Source organism: Balaenoptera musculus, chromosome X, assembly GCF_009873245.2.
Source record: "Balaenoptera musculus isolate JJ_BM4_2016_0621 chromosome X, mBalMus1.pri.v3, whole genome shotgun sequence".
Classification (NCBI taxonomy): Eukaryota; Metazoa; Chordata; class Mammalia; order Artiodactyla; family Balaenopteridae; genus Balaenoptera; species Balaenoptera musculus.
The window spans coordinates 58895179-58917310 of NC_045806.1; the positions used below are offsets into that span (position 1 = coordinate 58895179).

Sequence of the window (22132 nt, forward strand, 5' to 3'; positions counted from 1 at the left end):
CTCATAAAACACTGGCTTCATAGCCTGGCCTCTAGCTACATCTTCTACCATTCTCCACCCTACATTTTTCACATAGCTGTTTGTAGTTGCACATAGAGAGACACACACAGGCACCCACTCCTCTACTCAGGCTGTTATACTCTCCAAGAACCACTTTCCATCCTTTGGTGCCTGGATAACGGAATCATTTTTGCATTGGGGGTGGGGCGGCAGCATAGCTGTTATGAGTACATGCTCTCAAGCCAGATGCCTAGGCAAGTCAGGGCCCTGATCTAGCCTCTTCCCCTAACTTTGGAAGCTAGATTAAAGGCAGTTGAGGACATATTGACAATTGTGAAAAGCCCATTAAATTCTAGCATAAGTTACTTAAAATTTTTTATTTAAAAAAATCTGAGTAAGTAATAGATGCATACGGTATAAAATTCCAAAGGTAGGAAAGGGTATTTAGTAAAAGAATAAGTCTTTGCCATGCCCTAGATACCCAGTTACCTTACCAGCGTTTTTGTGACTCTTTCAAGAGATAGACTGAATATGTCAGCATAAAAATATAATTTTGACACAGTAGACTGATATGTCAGCATAAAAATATAATTTTGACACAGTATGGTAGCATACTTTATACATTGGCCTGAATGTGTCCTTTTTATTTAACCATATTATCTTGGAGTTCATTTCACAATGACCAAGCCTCTATTGATAAGCATTTAGATTGTTTCTAAATTTTTACAAAGCTACTCCTTGAGAACTCCTTCACTATTCTTGCAGTGCCCTGCTCGCCAGAAGAGAAATTCTTCTTTTTAAAAAATTTTTTTAAATTAAAAAAACATTTATTTATTTGGCTGTGCCGGGTTTTAGCTGTGGCATGCAGGAATCTTCATTGCAGCATGCAGCATCTTTAGTTGCAGGATGTGGGATCTTTTTAGTTGCCAGTATGCGGGATCTAGTTCCCTGACCAGGTATCAAACCTGGGCCCCCTACATTGGCAGCGTGGAGTCTTAACCACTGGACCACCAGGGAAGTCCCTTCTTCTTTTTTAAAAAAATCTCAATTCCTTTATATTCTTTTTCATTAAAAATTGCATTTACTGTGATTTTGTTTTCTAATCTCAAAGGTACTACTTTTCATTTGTAGAAAACTTGGAAGACATAAAAAAGCACACAGGAAAAAAAATCATACATTTCTAATGCCAGTTATTTTAATGAATGTCCTCTAGTATTTTTTTTTCTATTCACCTATCTGTACTTTTTATTTTTTATTATTTTTTAAAAATTTTATTTATTTATTTTTATTTTTATTTTTGGCTGCGTTGGGTCTTCATTGTTGTGTGCGGGCTTTCTCTGGTTGCGGCATAAGAGGACTACTCTTCATTGCAGTGCGCGGGCTTCTCATTGCAGTGGCTTCTCTTGTTGTGGAGCACGGGCTCTAGGCATGTGGGCTTCAGTAGTTGTGGCACGTGGGCTCAGTAGTTGTGGCACGCGAGCTCTAGAGTGCAGGCTCAGTAGTTGTGGCGCATGGGCTTAGTTACTCCACAGCATGTGGGATCTTCCCGGGCCAGGGCTCGAACCCATGTCCCCTGCATTGGCAGGCAGATTCTTAACCACTGTGCCACTAGGGAAGCCCCATATCTGTACTTTATAAAAGGTCTATTCTTATATTTGAGGGGAAAATATGTGATAAAAAATAGTAAAAAAGAATAATAGCTTGCCATGTTTTAGTCACTAAAGCACCTTAAATTTAATGCACACAACAACCTTATGAGGTATGTACTATTCTCCTCATTTTACAAATAGGGAAACCGAGGCACAAAGAACTATTCAGAGTCACACAGCTTAGGAAGTAATAGAGCTGGGATTTGAGCCTAGGTCCATTGGACCCCAGGTCATGCTCTTACTCACTGTATCCTATTGCCTCTGCGAGTCTGCAGTGTCTAGAAAAATTGAAGATAGATAGATCCTATGACCCAGCAATTCCATTTGCAGTTCCGTGCTCTCCAGAAACTTGCCCATGTGCCCAAGGAGACAAGTATAAGAATGGTCACTGCAATTGGCTGAATTCAGTGGCAAGAAATCAGGACTGATCCAAAATGTCCATTCAGATGTGAATGGATAAATAAAACAGAAGAGCCATACAACGAGATACTATAGAGCAGTTAAATGGACTGAACTAGATCTATGTGAATAGATCTCAAAAAAACATTGAATGAAAAAAGCAGGTTGCAAAATGATATGCACGTTATGGTACCTTTTGTGTAAAAAAACCCAAACATACCACTCACCAACCCCTCCCTTCCCCTGATACCATATCTTATTTCTAATTACTGTGAAAATGGACTGGAAAGATACACATCAAATTCATGATGATAGATGTCTTTGGGGAGTTGGAAGTAGAATAGGACTGGGATGAGGGTCACAGAATATTCAACTTATCTGTAATTATTTTTAAGAAAAGACATACAGCTAAGATAAAATCTTAACCAATTTCATTTCTGAATGGTGGGAATATGTGCATTTGTTATATTCTTCTCTGCTACCATACTGTATTTAAAAATAATATTAGCTAATGTTTACTGAGCCCTTACTATGTACCAGGTTTAGTTCTAAGTGTTTCACATGGGTTGGTTTATGATATCCTTACAAACACCCTATGAAGTAGGTACTATATTAGCTCCATTTTACAGATGAGGAAATTGAGGCACAGAGAGATTAAATAACTTCCTCAGGTCACACAGTAAGTGGTGGGTATATCTGGCTCCAGGAACCATGCTTTTACCCTATTATCACCTTTACCCTTTTAAGAATTCTCAAAATCTAAAAAAAAAGCACAAAATCAAGTTCCTAAATGCTGAAGGAATGCAAAGTGGGGGAATAAACACAACTGTGCCGTTGTTACCTTGCCTGCCACCTTCTGTTTGTATGTGCTATCTCAGTCTGGGGGGTGGTGGTGAAGGCTCCACTCTAGCACTAGCTCAGAGTAGAAAGGCAGGGACCTCTTTCTCACGGGGGAATCAAAACCAAAACTAAAATAACCAAAATATTGGGCAGAGCAAAATGAGATAGGCCAGTTGGGGTCATTACAGGGCACACACTCAATTTGAGCCTGTGTGTGAACTAGAGTCCACAGGAGTTACCTAAGCCTAGTTTCTAGACTACAAAATGTTGGGCAGGGAGGAGATGGCAGCTAAGTAGGGTAGAAAAATGAGACTGGGAGGAAAGAGGAAAACCCTTTGGTTTCTTCCTACGGCAGAAGAAAGCAGCCATCTGGTGCTTGAGCAGTTGGGTAGTAGGAAAAAGGGGAAGGATGGAGGGGGTGGGGGGGTGTTTCTCTAGCTCTCTTCCTGCTGTAGCCTCTGGTTTTAGTAGAGAAATCCCCTTACTTCCTGGTGTAAGGGGAAGCAGCTCCCAGGCTCCAACTAAATAACAGATAGGGAAACAGTGGAGTGGGAGGAGATGAAGACTGCCCTGTTGGAAAGAGAGTCTGAAGAGCAGCAGTGAACAACCCAAAACACTGGGAGGCTGTGCAGTGCAGTGGGGAAGAGCTTAGACTCCAGAGCCAGCCTGCCTGGGTCTGAATCCTGGATCTGCCACTTATTCATTCTGCCAACTTGGGCAAGCCACCTGTGAAATGGGGCTATAATAGAATTGTTGACACTACAGATGTGTGAATGCATCTAAAGCACTTAGAACAGTGCCAAGCACGTAGTAATCACCCTATGAGTGTTTGCTATTATTATTACCATCATTATATATGAGTACCTACTTGTTTCCAGGCACTGTGGTAGGAATTGCGGATGGAGAGAAGCATCACAGTTTTTGATGTCTTTTTGAAAAAGATACAGTTTTTGCCCTTGTATTTAGTTTAGTTGGGGGAAACAGCTGAGTAAATGAATTACAATGCAATATGATAAGGTCTCAGATAACTACAGATCTTCCTCAACTTACAATGGGGTTACGTCCTGATAAATCCATTGTAAGTTGAAAATACCTTAAGTCGAAAATGCATTTAATACACCTACTGAACATAGCTTAGCCTTGCCTACCTTAACCATGCTCAGAACACTTCCATTAACCTACAGTTGGGCAAAATCATCTAACACAAAGTATATTTTATAATAAAGTGTTAAATATCTCATGTAAATTATTGAATACTGTACTGAAAAACAGAATGGGTGTATGGGTACAGAATGGTTATAAGTGCGTCAGTTGTTTACTCTTGTGATCGCATGGCTGACTGGGAGCTGTGGCTCGCTGCCACTGACCAGCATCACAAGAGACTATTGCACCGCATGTTGCTAGCCTGGGAAAAGATCAAAATTCAAAATTTGAAGTATGGTTTCTACTGATTGTGTATCACCTTCACACCATCATAAAGTTGAAAAATTGTAAGTTGAACCATCGTAAGTCAGGGACTGTTAGTATGTGTCAGGTGCTATAGGATCCCAGAGAAAGAAGTGATTGACTATGGAGGGGAGGGGTGGCCTGGGAGGACTTCACAGACAAATGACATGGGAGCTGGAGCTTGAAGGAAGAGTAGGATTTTATCAGGCAGTCACGTGGGAGGAGGGACATTCCTGGTATAGGAATATCTCGGTCAAAGGCATGGCTGGAACCATGGTTCAGGGCAGTGGGAAAAGTAGATTAGGGTCCAATCTAGAAGGATCCTGTGTACTCTACTAAGGGGAATTTTGGACCTGTAAGCTCTGGGAGGGTGAGGGTGTGTGTGTGTGTGTGTGTGTGTGTATTTGAAACAGGGGTATAACATAATTAATGTTGCATTGCTCAAAGATAACTGATATGGGAGATTGGTTCAAGATGGTGGAGTAGAAGGACGTGCACTCACTCCCTCTTGCGAGAGCACCAGAATCACAACTAACAGTTGAACAGTCATCGACAGGAAGACACTGGAACTCACCAAAAAAGATACCCCACATCCAAAGACAAAGGAGAAGCCACAATGAGATGGTAGGAGGCGCGCACTCACAGTAAAATCAAATCCCGTAACTGCTGGGTGGGTGACTCACAGACTGGATAACACTTATACCACAGAAGTCCACCCACTGGAGTGAAGGTTCTGAGCCCCACATCAGGCTTCCCAACCTGGGGGTCCGGCAATGGGAGGAGGAATTCCTAGAGAATCAGACTTTGAAGGCTAGTGGGATTTGATTGCAGGACTTTGACAGGACTGGGGGAAACAGAGACTCCACTCTTGGAGGACACACACAAAGTAGAGTGAGCATCGGGACCCAGGGGAAGGAGCAGTGACCCCATAGGAGACTGAACCAGACCTACCTGCTAGTGTTGGAGGGTCTCCTGCAGAGGCGGGAGGTGGCTGTGGTTCACCATGGGGACAAGGACACTGGCAGCAGAAGTTCTGGGAAGTACTCCTTGGTGCAAGCCCTCCCAGAATCCGCCATTAGCCCCACCAAAGAGCCAGGTAGGCTCCAGTGTTGGGTCACCTCAGGACAAACAACCAACAGGGAGGGAATCCAGCCCCACCCATCAGTAGACAAGCAGATTAAAGTTTTACTGAGCTCTGCCCACCAGAGCAACAGTGAGCTCTACCCACCACCAGTCCCTCCCATCAGGAAGCTTGCACAAGGCTCTTAGATAGCCTCATCCACCAGAGGGCAGACAGCAGAAGCAAGAAGAACTACACTTCTGCAGCCTCTGGAAGGAAAATCACATTCACAGAAAGATAGACAAAAGGAAAAGGCAGAGGACTTTGTACCAGATGAAGGAACAAGATAAAACCCCAGAAAAACAACTAAATGAAGTGGAGATAGGCAACCTTCCAGAAAAAGAATTCAGAATAGTGATAGTGAAGATGATCCAGGACCTCGGAAAAAGAATGGAGGCAAAGATTGAGAAGATGCAAGAAATGTCTCACAAAGACCTAGAAGAATTAAAGAACAAACACCTAGAAGAATAAAAGAACAAAGAGAAATGACCAATACAGTAACTGAAATGAAAACTACACTAGAAGGACTCAATAGCAGAATAACTGAGGCAGAAGAACGGATAAGTGACCTGGAAGACAGACGGGTGGAATTCACTGCTGTGGAACAGAATAAAGAAAAAAGAATGAAAAGAAATGAAGACAGCCTAAGAGACCTCTGGGACAACATTAAATGCAACAACATTCGCATTATAGGGGTCCCAGAAGCAGAAGAGAGAGAGAAAGGACCCGAGAAAATATTTGAAGAGATTATAGCCGAAAACTTCCCTAACATGGGAAGGGAAATAGCCACCCAAGTCCAGAAAGGGCAGAGAGTCCCAGGCAGGCTAGACCCAAGGAGAAACATGCCGAGACACATAGTAATCAAATTGACAAAAATTAAAGACAAAGAAAAATTATTGAAAGCAACGAGGGGAAAACGACAAATAATATACAAAAGATCTCCCATAAGGTTAACAGCTGATTTCTCAGCAGAAACTAACTCTACAAGCCAGAAGGGAGTGGCATGATATATTTAAAGTGATGAAAGGGAAGAACTTACAACCAAGATTACTCTACCCGGCAAGGATCTCATTCAGATTCAATGGAGAAATCAAAAGCTTTACAGACAAGCAAAAGCTAAGAGAATTCAGTACGACCAAACCAGCTCTACAACAAATGCCAGGAACTTCTCTAAGTGGGAAACACAAGAGAAGAAAAGGACCTACAAAAACAAACCCATAACAATTAAGAAAATGGTAATAGGAACATACATATCGATAATTACCTTAAACGTGAATGGATTTAATGCTCCAACCAAAAGACACAGGCTCGCTGAATGGATACAAAAACAAGACCCATATATATGCTGTCTACAACAGGCCCGCTTCAGTCCTAGGGATGCATACAGACTGAAAGGAAAACTGAGGGGATGGAAAAAGATATTCCATGCAAATGGAAATCAAAAGAAAGCCAGAGTAGCACTACTCATATCAGATAAAATAGACTTTAAAATAAAGAATGTTACAAGAGACTAGGAAGGACACTACATAATGATCAAGGGATCAATCCAAGAAGAAGATATAACAATTATAAATATATATGCACCCAACATAGGAGCACTTCAATACATAAGGCAACTGCTAACAGCTATAAAAGAGGAAATCAACAGCAACACAATAATATTGGGGGACTTTAACACCTCACTGAGACCAATGGACAGATCATCCAAACAGAAAATTAATAAGGAAACATAAGTTTTAAATGACACAATAGACCAGATAGATTTAATTGATATTTATAGGGCATTCCATCCAAAAACAGCAGATTACACTTTCTTCTCAAGTGCACATGGAACATTCTCCAGGATACATCACATCTTGGGTCACAAATCAAGCCTTGGTAAATTTAAGAAAACTGAAATCATATCAATCATCTTTTCTGACCACAACGCTATGAGATTAGAAATCAATTACAGGGAAAAAAATGTAAAAAACACAAACACATGGAAGCTAAACAATACCTTACTAAATAACCAAGAGATCACTGAAGAAATCAAAGAGGAAATAAAAAAAAAAACCTAGAGACAAATTACAACAAAAACATGACGATCCAAAACCAATGGGATGCAGCAAAAGCAGTTCTAAGAGGGAAGTTTATAGCAATACAAGCCTACCTCAAGAAACAAGAAAAATCTCAAATAAACAATCTAACTTTACACCTAAGGGAACTAGAGAAAGAGAACAAACAAAACCCAAAGTTAGTAGAAGGAAAGAAATTATGAAGAAGAAATGAAAAAAACAATAGCAAAGATCAATAAAACTAAAAGCTGGTTCTTTGAGAAGATAAACAAAATTGATAAATCTTTAGCCAGACTCATCAAGAAAAAGAGGGAGAGGACTCAAATCAATAAAATTAGAAATGAAAAAGGAGAAGTTACAATGGACACCACAGAAATACAAAGCATCATAAGAGACTACTACAAGCAACTCTATGCCAATAAAATAGACAACCTGGAAGAAATGGACAGAGTCTTAGAAAGGTATAACCTTCCAAGACTGAACCAGGAAGAAATAGAAAATAAGAACAGACCAATCACAAGTAATGAAATTGGAACTGCGAGTAAAAATCTTCCAACAAACAAAAGTTCAGGACCAGATGGCTTCACAGGTGAATTCTATCAAATATTTAGAGAAGAGCTAACACCCATCCTTCTCAAACTCTTCCAAAAAATTTCAGAGGAAGGAACACTCCCAAACTCATTCTATGAGGCCACAACTACCCTGATACCAAAACCAGACAAAGATACTACAAAAAAAGAAAATTACAGACCAATGTCACTGATGAATATAGATGCAAAAATCCTCAACAAAACACTAGCAAACAGAATTCAACAGCACACTGAAAGGATCATACACCATGATCAAGTGGGATTTATCCCAGGGAGCAAGGATTCTTCAATATACGCAAATCAATCAATGTGATACACCATATTAACAAACTGAAGAATAAAAACCATATGATCATCTCAATAGATGTAGAAAAAGCTTTTGACAAAATTCAACACCCATTTATGAGAAAAACTCTCCCGAAAGTGGGCACAGAGGGAACCTACCTCAACATAATAAAGGCCATATACGACAAACCCATAGGAAACATCATTCTCAATGGAGAAAAACTGAAAGCATTTCCTCTAAGATCAGGAACAAGACAAGGATGTCCACTCTCACCAATATTATTCAACATAGTTTTGGAAGTCCTAGCCACGGCAATCAGAGAAGAAAAAGAAATAAAAGGAATACAAATTGGAAAAGAAGAAGTAAAACTGTCACTCTTTGCAGATGACATGATACTATACATAGAGAATCCTAAAGATGCCACCAGAAAACTACTAGAGCTAATCAATGAATTTGGTAAAGTTGCAGGATACAAAATTAATGCACAGAAATCTCTGGCATTCCTATACGCTAATGATGAAAAATCTGAACGAGAAATTAAGGAAACACTCCCATTTACCATTGCAACAAAAAGAATAAAATACCTAGGAATAAACCTACCTAGGGAGATAAAAGACCTGTATGCAGAAAACTATAAGACACTGATGAAAGAAATTAAAGATGATACCAACAGATGGAGAGATATACCATGTTCTTGGATTGGAAGAATGGATATTGTGAAAATGACTATACTACCCAAAGCAATCTACAGATTCAATGCAATCCCTATCAAATTACCAGTGGCATTTTTTTACAGAACTAGAACAAAAAAATCTTAAAATTTGTATGGAGACACAAAAGGCCCCAAATAGCCAAAGCAGTCTTGAGGGAAAAAAACGGAGCTGGAGGAATCAGACTCCCTGACTTCAGACTATACTACAAAGCTACAGTAATCAAGACAATATGGTACTGGCACAAAAACAGAAATATAGATCAGCGGAACAGGATGGAAATCCCAGAGATAAACCCACACCTATGGTCAACTAATCTATAACAAAGGAGGCAAGGATATAAAATGGAGAAAAGACAGTCTCTTCAATAAGTGGTGCTGGGAAAACTGGACAGCTACATGTAAAAGAATGAAATTAGAACACTCCCTAACACCATACACAAAAATAAACTCAAAATGGATTAGAGAGCTAAATGTAAGACTGGACACTATAAAACTCTTAGAGGAAAACATAGGAAGAACACTCTGACGTAAATCACAGCAAGATCTTTCTTGATCCACCTCCTAGAGTAATTGAAATAAAAGCAAAAATAAACAAATGGGGCCTAATGAAACTTGAAAGCTTTTGCAAAGCAAAGGAAACTACAAACAAGATGAAAGGACAACCCTCAGAATGGGAGAAAATATTTGCAAATGAATCAATGGACAAAGGATTAATCTCCAAAATATATAAACAGCTCATGCAGTTCAATATTAAAGAAACAAACACCCCAATCAAAAAATGGGCAGAAGACCTAAATAGACATTTCTCCAAAGAAGATATACAGACGGCCAAGAAGCACATGAAAAGCTGCTCAACGTCACTAATTCTTAGAGAAATGCAAATCAAAACTACAATGAGGTATCACCTCCCACCAGTTAGAATGGGAATCATCTGAAAATCTACAAACAACAAATGCTGGAGAGGGTGTGGAGAAAAGGGAACCCTCCTGCACTGTTGATGGGAATGTAAATTGATACAGCCACTATAGGGAACAGTATGTAGGTTCCTTAAAAAACTAAAAATAGAATTACCATATGACCCAGCAATCCCACTACTGGGCATATACCCAGAGAAAACCATAATTCAAAAAGACACATGCACCCCAATGTTCACTGTGGCACTATTTACAATAGCCAGGTCATGGATGCAACCTAAATGCTCATCGACAGATGAATAGATAAAGAAGATGTCGTACATATATACAATGGAATATTACTCAGCCATAAAAAGGAATGAAATCGGGTCATTTGTAGAGACGTGGATGGATCTAGAGACTGTCATACAGAGTGAAGTAAGTCAGAAAGAGAAAAACAAATATCGTATGTTAACGCATATATATGGAACCTAGAAAAATAGTACAGATGTACCGGTTTGCAGGGCAGAAATAGAGACACAGACGTAGAGAACAAACGTGTGGTCACCAAGGGGGGAAAGTGGCAGGGGGGTGGTGGTGGTGGTGGGATGAATTGGGAGATTAGGATTGACATATATACACTAATATGTATAAAATAGATAACTAATAAGAACCTGCTGTATAAAAAAAATAAAGAAAATAAAATTCAAAAATTCAAAAAAAATAACTGATATGAAACACACACACATAACACACTGCTACAGGCTAAATTCAACATGTTTTGAATCCTTACCCTTCAATGTGACAATATGTAGAATAAGGAAATAATTAAGGTTATAGGGGTAAGGCCCTGATCCCATAGGATTAGTGCCCTTATAAGAAGAGACATCAGAGCTCGATCCCATTCTCTCTCCCTCCCCTATTCCCCCTCTCTTTTCCTCTCTTTCCTTCTCCCTCTCCCTGTTCCTTTCCCCTCTTTGTGCATGTAGTGAGGAAAGGCCATGTGTGGACACAGCAAGAAAGTGGCTGTCCGCAAGCCAGGAAGAAAGTTCTTTCCAGGAACTGACCCTGCTGGGCTTTGATCTGGGACAACTAGCCTCCAGAACTGTGAGAAAATAAATTTCTATTGTTTAAGGTACCCAGTCTGTGGGATTTTGTTATAGCAGCCAGAGCAGACTAATACATACACGTGCACATCTTGGTTTTCCCTTGCTTAAGACACTTCAACAGCTGCCCATTACTTGGTGCTCTGAAGTCTTAAGTCTTTGCCATGGCCTACAAGGTCCTATAATAACCAGTTCCATGACTATCTCTCCAACTTCAGCTACTCTCCCTGGACTTCCCAGCTCTGGCCTTACTGTCTCTCATTCAGTTCTTCAAAGAAGCACTGCTCTATTCTCTCCTAGGGCCTTCACACAGGGTGTTTCCTCTGCCAGGAAAGCTCTTCTTCCAAGATCTTGCCTTGTTGCCTCTACTTGGTCTTCGGAGCTCAGCTTTAATCTCATTGCAGCGAATCTGATGCTTCCCAAGATTAGAGAACCTTTTCATGTCATATGCTCTCAACTTCCTCTACTTCTACTTGGTAGCACTCATCTCAGTTGGATTTAAATAATTAATTTGGTAAGTGAGTTTTAAATGTTGTCCCCCTGGCTGAAATGTAAGCATCTAAAGGCAGGATTCACGCCAAGCTTCCTAAGCACTGGATTCCTGAGTGTGTAGCACAGAGTAAGCATGCTACTTGTTGAATGAATGAATGAGTGAATGAGACTATTGCAATAGTACAGGCAGAAGTTGATATGGGTACAAACCATAGCAGCGACACTACAGTGACTAGGATACACCTTGTTTAAAAAGAAGCCTTAATGACTACACTATGCATTAACATTTTAAAATGTTAGTAGTGTTAGTAAAAATTTTAATTAAACAAAGAGAAGTCATGCCCTCATGGTTATGACCCTTACTTAGTGCTATAGACTGAACCGTGTCCCTCCCAAATTCATATGTTGAAGTCCTAATCCCCTTGTGTGACTGTACTCTGAGATGGAGTCTTTGGCAGATAATTAGGTTTATATGAGGTCATGAAGGGGGAGCCCTCCTGATGGGATTAGTGCCCTTATAAGAAGAGACACCAACGAGCTTACTCTCTCTCCCTTCCACGTGAGGACACAGAGAGAAGGCAGCCATCTATGAACCAGGAAGAGAGCCCTCATCAGAAACCTACCATGCTGGCATCTTGATCTTGGACTTCTAGCCTCTAGACTGTGAGAAAATAAATTTCTGTTGTTTAAGCTACCCAGTCTATGGTATTTTGTTATGGCAGTCCAAGCTGACTGATACACTTAATTTTGGCTATAGTACTGGTCCTTATTTATATGCCTTCTTAAGCAATTTTTCTCTAATTGTTTGTCGGGTATAGCTTCTGCCTCCCCACTAGGCTATAACTTCCTACAAGTCATAGATCATGTCTTTTAAATCACCAGAGGCACCTACAACCAAGTTGGGCACATGGTGGTAGTCAAAAGATCCTTATAGAAGGATACAACTGCACAAGGAGAGACGCTGAGTATTCATAGCTAGAAAAGGACACTGAGACTCTGGAATTAGTGTCAGCTTTGTCACAGATGTCCTAAGTGTCTCTAAACAAATTAGCATATTTCTCCCTGTCTATCCATTTGCTTCTTCAGCTGTGGTGTTTCTTCATTCCCTTATGGAGTTTTGGTGAGACTTAAATATAAGCCAGTATTTTCAGACCCTTTGTAAGGAAGCGGAGAGACTAGGTTTCTGAGTCAGAAAAACTTGGGTTCAAAATCTAGTTTTCTCACTTACTAACATGGATTGGAGCACCAACCTTGTGTGAGGTGCTTCATACACATGGACTCCTTCAGTCTTCACAATCACATTGCATAGTGCGTATGAGAAAACTGAGCTTCTGAGAGACTGAGTAAATTAGCCAGGTCCCACTGCTAGTTAGAGGATCAGAATCCCAAACTGGCTCAAAAGCCCACATTCTTTCTACCATACTACAGGCTCCAAAAGAGGATAAAGGTTAACGTCTAGAAAGAATAACCTCCTACACTGGATTTCATGACTCCATTCATCAGGGACAAAAGTTCTTGCTTTTCTTTGGGAAAACAGGAAGCTGCCACCTTAATATTTAAGTAATGTAGTAAGGCCAGTTGGAATCAGATTTTCAAAAGGACTATGACCCAAAAGAGAATATGAGCCATTTCACTAGGCTTAGGGTGCCATGGGGACAGGGGTGTGGTTGTCTTATTTACTTCTGTATTCTTAGAACCCAGCACTGTGCCTGGCTCTAGGAAGCACTCAGTGACTATTTGTGGAAAGTATTTACCTAGTGCAATGGAGGGGCTGAAAGAGAGTACATTCTGTGGCCTGGTATTGTGGCTTCTAGAAAGGTGTAGCTATAGAGATTAGGCCTGAAAGAGCCAGTCACATGGCTGCTAAGGCTTGGAACTGAAGAAGTATTTTTCTGATACATTTTAGATTCACAATGAAACAAGATTCCCTGGTGGGAATTCTCCCAAAGGCTGGATCCAGACACCCAATAAAAGGGTTACAAGTGTACTTGCATATAATTTGCAAATGGTTTATGTCTAACTACATTCTCTGTCATCTATTCCCTGGTGATTTTCAAGGCAAAAATTTATTACTATCCTAAAGATTATTGCATAATTTATAAAAATAATAAAAATTTATCTTCTCTTTCTTAAGCAAAAAAGAATAGACAGTACCACGTTACGCTGTCAAGGCTGTTCAGTGCAGACAAGTCACATCTTTATTACTGCCATATAAAGTGTTTGATCAACCATGTTTAGGTTCTATTATAAAATTTAAAATGTGAGGTGTACCTGTCCATATTAGCTATTATCACTACTGTTCCTAGGATAGCAATCCCCTATGTCATCAACACGAGCACTGTCCCATTCAAAAGGCATTTTGGGGGGATTTCAATTAGATAGAGGCCCTCCAAGTAGAAATCTGTGTTACTGAGGTTTCAAAGCAAGGGCAGTTTTCCCTACCGCTCACCAACACAATTAAGGTTCAGTGGCAGAGACATACTTCTCAAGGGTAGAAGAGGCTGAGATGACAGAGAGCAGAACTATGAACATCCATTCCTAAGTCACAGGCAGAAGTTTTGCTCTGTAAGCTGATCCTTGATAGAGTAGTAATTTATAAATGGAAAGAGATATGGGACTTATCATTCAGTAAGCATTTATTGAGGGCCTGCTATGTGCAAGATACTACATAAGCATCACAGCTTAATAAGGAGAACTTTCAAATCTATCAGGTCTTTTCTTGTCATTACCTTAAAATATCATGTCCTGTATTTAAAAATGGCGATGTAATCATGAGAAAAAAATCCAAGCTCAACATTAGTACAACTTACATTTGCCCTCTCAAGTGATGATAAAAAGAACTGTCTAACGTGCTTTAACGAGCTTTTGCACATGCTGTTCCCTCTGCTTGGAATTCTCTTTCCTCCTCTCCTGTCTGCCTGGTGAAATCCTACCCATCCTTCAGGATATCAGCTGAAATATCATCTCCTTTGTGAGCCCTTCTGATGCCCTCCTGAGAGAATCATTCCTTTCTCTACACTCATAAAGCTCTTTGCATAGAACTTCTACTCTCATACTCCATTGTAATTTTTTCTTTCTCACACTGTACTCTGAGCTCCATAAGTCAGGGAACACCTCTGATTCATCTTGGTATCCCCAGCACAATGCCTGCATATAGTAGTCAGTAAATGGTTGATGAAATTCCCTGACCACTTTGGAAAATAAATCTAGTAACACATTACAGAGAGTGTTACAGAAACCTAACAAGGCTTTGCACATAGTATGTGCTTAATGAAGGTTTGCTGACATTGAATGTAGTACAAATGGTGCTTCTCTTAGGTCAAGGCTATAGACAGCAATTCTTGCTAGCCCCTTTATGGCGCCACACAGCAGGCACAAGCCCTTCACAGACAGACATCCTTGTGATGTTCCAGTCACTGAATGGCACACATGCCCCAAAACATCACCCCCACTGGCTTGCCAGAGGGCATGAAATGGTCCATTATTAGTTACTTCTTGGGGTTAAGGCATTTGCTACAGAAGTTCCCTGCTGGATTGCTTTCAGACAGAGGAAAAATTCATCAGAAGCCACCTGAAAGATTTTGCACCTTTTAGAAGACCTGTAGATCATTCATGCCCCTCTCCTTCTAACTACAATCTGCAGTCCAGAGAAAATTCAGAACACAGGAAAAGGTCCTTAAAAAGTCGAGATCTCACACAGCTTAAATTGTACCTTATAATCACAGTAGACAATCCCTGTCAGCTTAGAGTTACAAATTTTGCTGTTTACAAAGTCCTGTGAGGCACAAATCTAAAGAAGGTAAAAAACTACAAAAACCGAGTCAACATTATTAACCTTTTTTGTATCAAAGTACTAAAAAAGTCTAAACTTTGGCTTTTAATCATAGCCATTTGCAAAATCCAACTAATTTTTCTCTGGTTGTTGGGGAATAAAACCCTTTTTCTGTTTCTGATGATGGTTGTGTAGAAGAAAACTCACTTTATAGTTTGCAAATTCTACTTTCATTGGAAATACACCTATCTTGTAGACATTTAGTATATAATCACCAAATATCAATACTATATATATATATTTTTTGGTCAATACAGACACAAAATGGTCAATCACTCCTGTGTTACCTAGAAATCAGTTAGGCCAACTCCACATTTTCTGAGCATTCTAGTTGAGAGCAACTGAGGGGATTTCCCTGGCAGTCCAGTGGTTAGGGCGCATGGGTTCCATCCCTGGCCAGGGAACTAAGATACTGCATGCCACGTGGCATGGCCAAAAAAAAAAAAAAAAAAAATTGAGATCACCTTTCCCTAATTTTTGAAAATCAGGAGGTTTTGTGACTCATCGATTACTTAGGGAGTTCTTATTCAGCATTGGTAGTTGAACATATTAAGTAGAAGGCCAAAGCTAAACTCTGTTGTATTTAGCTGGAACAAAGACCAGTCTTGCTTTCAAATCATTGTTAGCACTGTTTGAACAGTAAAATAATCAAAAGCCCAGAGATAAGCCAAGTTTCTCAGCATAATCCTCTTCCACGTCTGTTAGCTTGGGGAGGGATGGGTGAGAGATGGACAATGCCAACACAAATGGAAGTGTACAGTGAAGAAAGAAAAGGAGGGCCAGAACAGTGGGTGAAAAGTTAACTTACTTCACTTAGACCACCATATTAAAACCAGATGTGTCGAAAATGTTGGATGAGAAAAACTGGTGTTACTGATATAGCGTGAACAAACCCTTTGTGCTTTCCTCCCAACACAGTATCATTACAGGGTGCCAGAGGTGTCATTTTATTTCATTTCACATGTAGCACATTCTCAACAAGTTAAACCGTTTCTAATCTTGTGTAATTAGATAGGTCTCGCTACATCCCTCAGTTGAAGGATTTTATAGGCTGCCTTGTTCTGTCTCCTTTTTGTGACAGCTTCTTTGGGGCTGGAAACTAACATTTGCTAACATTTCTTCCCTTCTGGCACCTGTCAGCTGGATGGGCTCTGGGAAAAGGAGGATGGGGAGGGAAGGAATGCAACGTTCCTCCCCCCCCACCACCACTGCCCTGCTTTAGAGCCATCTTTGTCTCTACGTAGGGATTACTCTGTTCTGGAAAGTGCTGTTACGTACACACTCAAAATAAACAATGGGCAGATGGGTGAATGGAATGATGAAGTTCTTGTTTTTTTATTTAATTTTATTACAAATTTCAAGTTCATTTGTTTACTAAATATAGAGTCTGGGTGAGGTTCTAGCCAGAGATGGAAGTCCTTTAATACAGTCCAAGGAGTCACCAGTCCATGAAGTGGATGGGCCTTGGCTCTTTGATCTTACCATCTGGTCACTGTGGGCAGAGCCTCCCACTGAAGACAGCGACCACGGCACGACTGCCTTCTCTCCACCTCACAGCAAAGTCGTGAGGAGTCATCAGATATTTGACATTGGAATCAAAGGCTATATGAACACCAGGGCTTTTACTTCAATGCAGGAGTAATAACAGCATTTTGAAATTGAGAGTTTTTCCTTCAAGAAGCTTTAGAGCTATCTCCCCACCAAAAGCTTTCTTAGGGTCATTCCTTGACCATTCTATGACATCTTTGTGAGGTTGCTGGCTGGCAAATGCTCTCCATGTGTAGACTGGGAAATCCAGAATTAAGGCCGATTTATGCTTCTGTGCCTTGGGACTTGTGCATGATTGATTATATGCAGGGCCTGACCTCTCACCACAAAATTCTGTGGTTTTTGTCCAATAATGAGAAAAGACAACTGAAGGAGTGCAGTATACAACAGAATGGGTGAGTGACAGGGCCACCTGACGTCCCCTGGTACTTTACAGTTTATAAATCGCTTTCAGAGTGGTCCTTTCATGGAGAGGCAGTGTACACTCCTATTTCACCAAAGCAACTGGACTGCAGAAATAAGAGCCAGGGTGCTGGCACAGTCCTGGAGGCCCTGGATTTCTCACGCTGGGGGTGGGGCAGTGTGTGGGTAAGCACTTCGCCTTCCAGGAATAGTACTGCTCTGAGACTCCTCTGTAGACTGACTGGAACGGAGATTAAGCCCAGGGTTCTCTTTGCATTCCATTTAGCAGTTTGCTCATGCTTTCACTACAGATCAGCCTCAAGAATTCTTCTGCCAGCTGAGAATCTGAAATGTTGCCTTGGCTGTAAAACAGTATCTTATTTATTCACATAAGTCCCCTCCCCCTCTTGTCCATGATTATTTTCACCCTAAAATGGAAAGGGGGGCAAATTATGTGAGCGTTTGGGTACTGGACTGCAGCCACCCTTGGCAATCTTTGTTAATCTTTGAGATTCTCACCAGCATTGACTAAAGAACAGTGACTCACCCAGAGTAACACATAGTCTCTCTTTCCTTTAGAAAAGCAGTTCCTCAAAAGTGCTGCTAAGAAAAACAAAACAAAAAAACTACAGTGCAAGGGAAAGAAAAAAGCGCTAAGAGCAAAAGATGGCTTTAAACAAGCCTAGAAGATTTTGAAGGAGGGGAAGGTGATTATCTACAAGGGATGGAAAAGTGGCTTGTACATTTTCAATTTCCTTTCCAGTTCCAAGTTTGAGACCTAAACATCTTTTGTCTACGGGAAGTTATGACAGGAGGACGTTAGGTCCCCTTAGCCCCAGCTCACTACTTGAAACTTCCCAGTAGCTCGGGGAGGCTTGCTGCTCAGCAGCCCTGGCCAGAGGGGTGGAAGGGAGACAAACAGCAGGAAGGAATAAAAGTAAGAGGCAGCTGGCACAAATGCAGCTGAGCCCTCCCCTCATTCTAGCCAGTTGTATAGACAGCTGTCTCTTTAATTTAACCCTTAGTCCAACCCCCAAATGACAAAGCTCATTTTACTCATACAAGTCTCTTCTGGTAGAGATGGTGGTTGGTTTAAAACGAGGAAAAATGTAGAGGTAAGGGAGGTTAAGTGGGGAAAACTTGACAAAGACGGGAGTTTTTTTCCCCCTCAAAACATGCATGTGGGGAAGAACGCCAAAGGAAGGCTGTGAACGAAGAGACAGAAACCTCTGTTGTCAAAGGCAGTCTGGAGGAGGGAGGACAGGCTTGCACAGGCTTGGGGACAGTTTTGCTTCTACTTCTATTTATATTCTCAAGGCTAATTGTGTAAATGGGGGTTTCTTGCTTCAGAATGGCCATTTGTAGCTGCACGTGGGTTTGTTTTTCCACACTACCAGAGAGCCAACTCAGCACTACTGTCAGCAGCTCTGATCAATAGAGAGGAGCTTAATTATTCACTAATCTGGAGACTAGGAGTGTAAATGTGCAAATGTTTTCCCCTCAAGTGGCCTTAGAATTGGAATCCTTGGGTGTTCGGGCTGGAAGCAACTTTATAAAGTATGTTCCAGTTAAACCCCAAAGAAGACTGGGGAGGAATTGGAGCCTGGAGAAGGGAAGTGAATTGCCCAGGGTCACACGAGCCATTGAAAGCAGCCTGACCTCTCTCTACTGGCTCCATGTTTCCTGTCCGCTCTCCTACCCCCACCTTCAGAGACCCCCAAATGTATCTGCCTTGGCAAAGTCTGTGTGTTTTCCTCCTGGCTGTTTCAATTGCTATCCCATGACAATGTTGGCAGGCCCGGTGACTGAGCACAGCCTTGATCATGAGAGAGGGAGTGCTTATTCCTGTACTCCTGACCCAGCTGGGAAAGGGCCATCCTACCATTTGCAGCCTACCTTTGGCTCCAAGGCCCGCAGGACGAGGAGACCAGGGAGCTCTGTGCCCCCAAAGGCAACACTGCTGCTGTGAACAGAGGCAACTGCTTAAAAGAGTTTTTTTCTCTTCTGCAGCTTGTAGCCTGAAAGTTTCAGAAGGAGCGGGAGAATCCCCTCCTTCTCCATTCTTCATTTAAAGAAATGATGCAATTGATATATACACAAAATGCTTAATATATGTAAATCATATTTGTATGTAATTTCTACCTGAAATATACTTAATATATGTCATGAAGCATAATAATAGAATCAACACCTGTGAGCCCACCATCTGCCTTAACAGAACATTACCAGCGCCACTGCGGCTCCCTGCAGGTTCCTCTGCAGCCCACCACCCTGCCTTTCTCCCAGAGGTACCCACGATCACGAACTTAAGTCACTCCCTTGCATTTCTTCATCATCTTCCTACATATACGGGTATCCTTAAGCAACAAACTCTTTAGTTTTGCTTGGTTTCAAACTGTAAATATTGGTATCATGCTAAATTTTTTTGCAATTTCTTTTTACTCAGCATCGTGCCTGAGAACCTCTCCCATGGTTATCTGCAGTGGTGTTTTATTCCTTTTCATTGCTGCCTAGTATTTCACTGTTAAGTCTACTACAAGAGAGACACGCTACTGTTGATGAACATCTGTTGTTTCTAGTTTTGTTTTTTTTTTTTCCTATTCTAAACATTGCTATAAACTTTCTTTACAGTACACTTGCCCAAGTTTCTCTAAGGTCTGTTTCTAGGAGTGGAATCAGTCAGTTGTAAAGTACACACATGTTCAGATTTGTTAGATAATGCCAAATCGTTTCCCGAATCAGTCTTTCAATACACACTCCCACCAGAAGTGTAAGTGTTCCACATCCTCACTAACTGCTCCACATCCTCACTAACACTCAGGATTATTTAACTTACATCATTTTTTGCAATCTGGTGGATTAAAATGGAATTTCGTGATGTTGTTCTTTTTTGGTCATTCCTTGTTTTTTTTTTTTTATTGAAGTATAGTTGACTTACAATGTTGTGTTAATTCCTTGTGGTTTTATTTTGCATTTCCCTGATTACTAATGAGGTTGAGCACCTTTTCATGTCTCTTGGCATTCAGATATCCTCTTCTGTGAAAGGCTTGTCTATATCTTTTGCTCATTTTTCTTCCAGATTTTATTTCTTATGTATTGGTATATGAAATTTGTATATTTCAAATACTAATACATTGTCAGTTATATGAGCGCTAAATATGGTGTTCCACTTTGTGCCTTGTCTTTTCACTTTCTGGGGTTTTTTGGTGAAAAGAGGCACTTCATTTTAATGTCATTGACTTTATTACTTTCTCCCTTTATGGTTGGTGCTTTTTGTATTTCTGTAAAGAAATTCTCCCTTATCCCAATATCACAGAGAAATTCTCCTATCATAATGTTTCTTTGTAACCAAGAGTTTACTGGCATTTGGGGCAGGGCACTTATTCTTTATGTGGGGCTGGCTCTTATATTACCGGACACTTTAGCATCCCTGGACCCTGGGTACCAAATGCCTTTAGCACTATTCCTGTCATTATAACAATCCCAAACACTCCCATACATTTTCAAATGTTCCCTGGGTGGAGGTACTACCAGTTGAGAACCTCTGAATTATATTTTCTTCTAAAAGTTTAAAGTATTTAGTATACCCAGAATTGATTTTTGTGTTTGATGTGAGATGGGAATCTAATTTTATTATTTCTTTATGGCTAACCAATTTTCCCAACACTAGTTATTATAGAATTAATCATTTCCCCCACTGATCTGCAATGCTACCTGTCATACATCAAATTTTCAAACAGGTATAAGTCTATTTTTGAGTTTTTTATTCTGTTCCATTGGCCTATTTGTCAAACCTCTGTGCCAGTATTACTCTCTTAAGTACTATAGCTGTATGATAAATCTTAATATCTGATAGAGTAAGTTTTTCTACCTTGTTCTTCAAGAATGCCTTGGCTTTTCTTTGCACTCCCATATAAATTGTAGAACCAACTTGTCACATTCCATGAAAAACCCTACTGGGATTTTGATTGGAATTATACTGACTATGATTGATTCAGGGAAAAGGATATCTTTACAATATTGAGTAGCCCTACCTGTACAGAACATGGCTCTCTATTTCAATAAAGTTATATAATTTCCTCCATAGAGGATCTCTGACACATCTTTTGTTAGATTTTCTACATAGATACCTTATATTTTTATTGCTACAGTATCTTTTTAAAAATTGCATTTTTGATTCTTGTTGTTGGTTTATAGAAATGACTTATCTCCTTATATTCTCTCTTAAATGTATTCCAATCAGACTTTTTCACTTAGCTACATCAAAATTGTTCCTGGCAAGGTCACCCATGACTACACAGTTACTAAGTCCAATGGTCACATCTCAGTCCTCATCTCACTTGATTTCTCAGCAGCGTATGACATAGTTGGTCACTCCCTCCTTCTCAAAACACTTCTTCCCTTGGCTTCCAGGACAGCACACACTTTTGATTTTCCTCTTACCTCACTGGTTATTCCCTCTCAGTGTTCTTTGCTGGTTCTTCCTCATTTCCCCAACATTTTAATGTTGGACTGTTCCAGGGGCCAGTCCTTAGACCTCTTCTCTTCTCTAGCTATCCATACTCCCTTGGTGATCACATCCATTCTCATGGTTTTAAATTCTATCCATATGCTTACTAACACCCTATTTTGCAATGCTAGTTCAACTCGCTCTCTGGAGCTATCATTCACGTGTGTGTGTGTGTGTGTGTGTGTGTGTGTGTGTGTGTGTGTAAGGAAGGAATATATATATTCCTTCCTCCTGCTTGACATCTCCAACT

General features: G+C 40.5%; 1 protein-coding gene and 1 non-coding gene across 2 annotated transcripts in view; both read right to left on the minus strand.

The window, feature by feature from the left end:
* HDAC8 (histone deacetylase 8) overlaps window positions 1–22132 on the minus strand; it is a 238562-nt gene that overhangs the window by 55954 nt on the left and 160476 nt on the right. The gene's annotated exons all lie outside the window — the stretch shown is intronic.
* TRNAG-GCC lies at window positions 945–1017 on the minus strand. The gene has a single exon. It is a non-coding gene; the product is annotated as a tRNA-Gly (tRNA).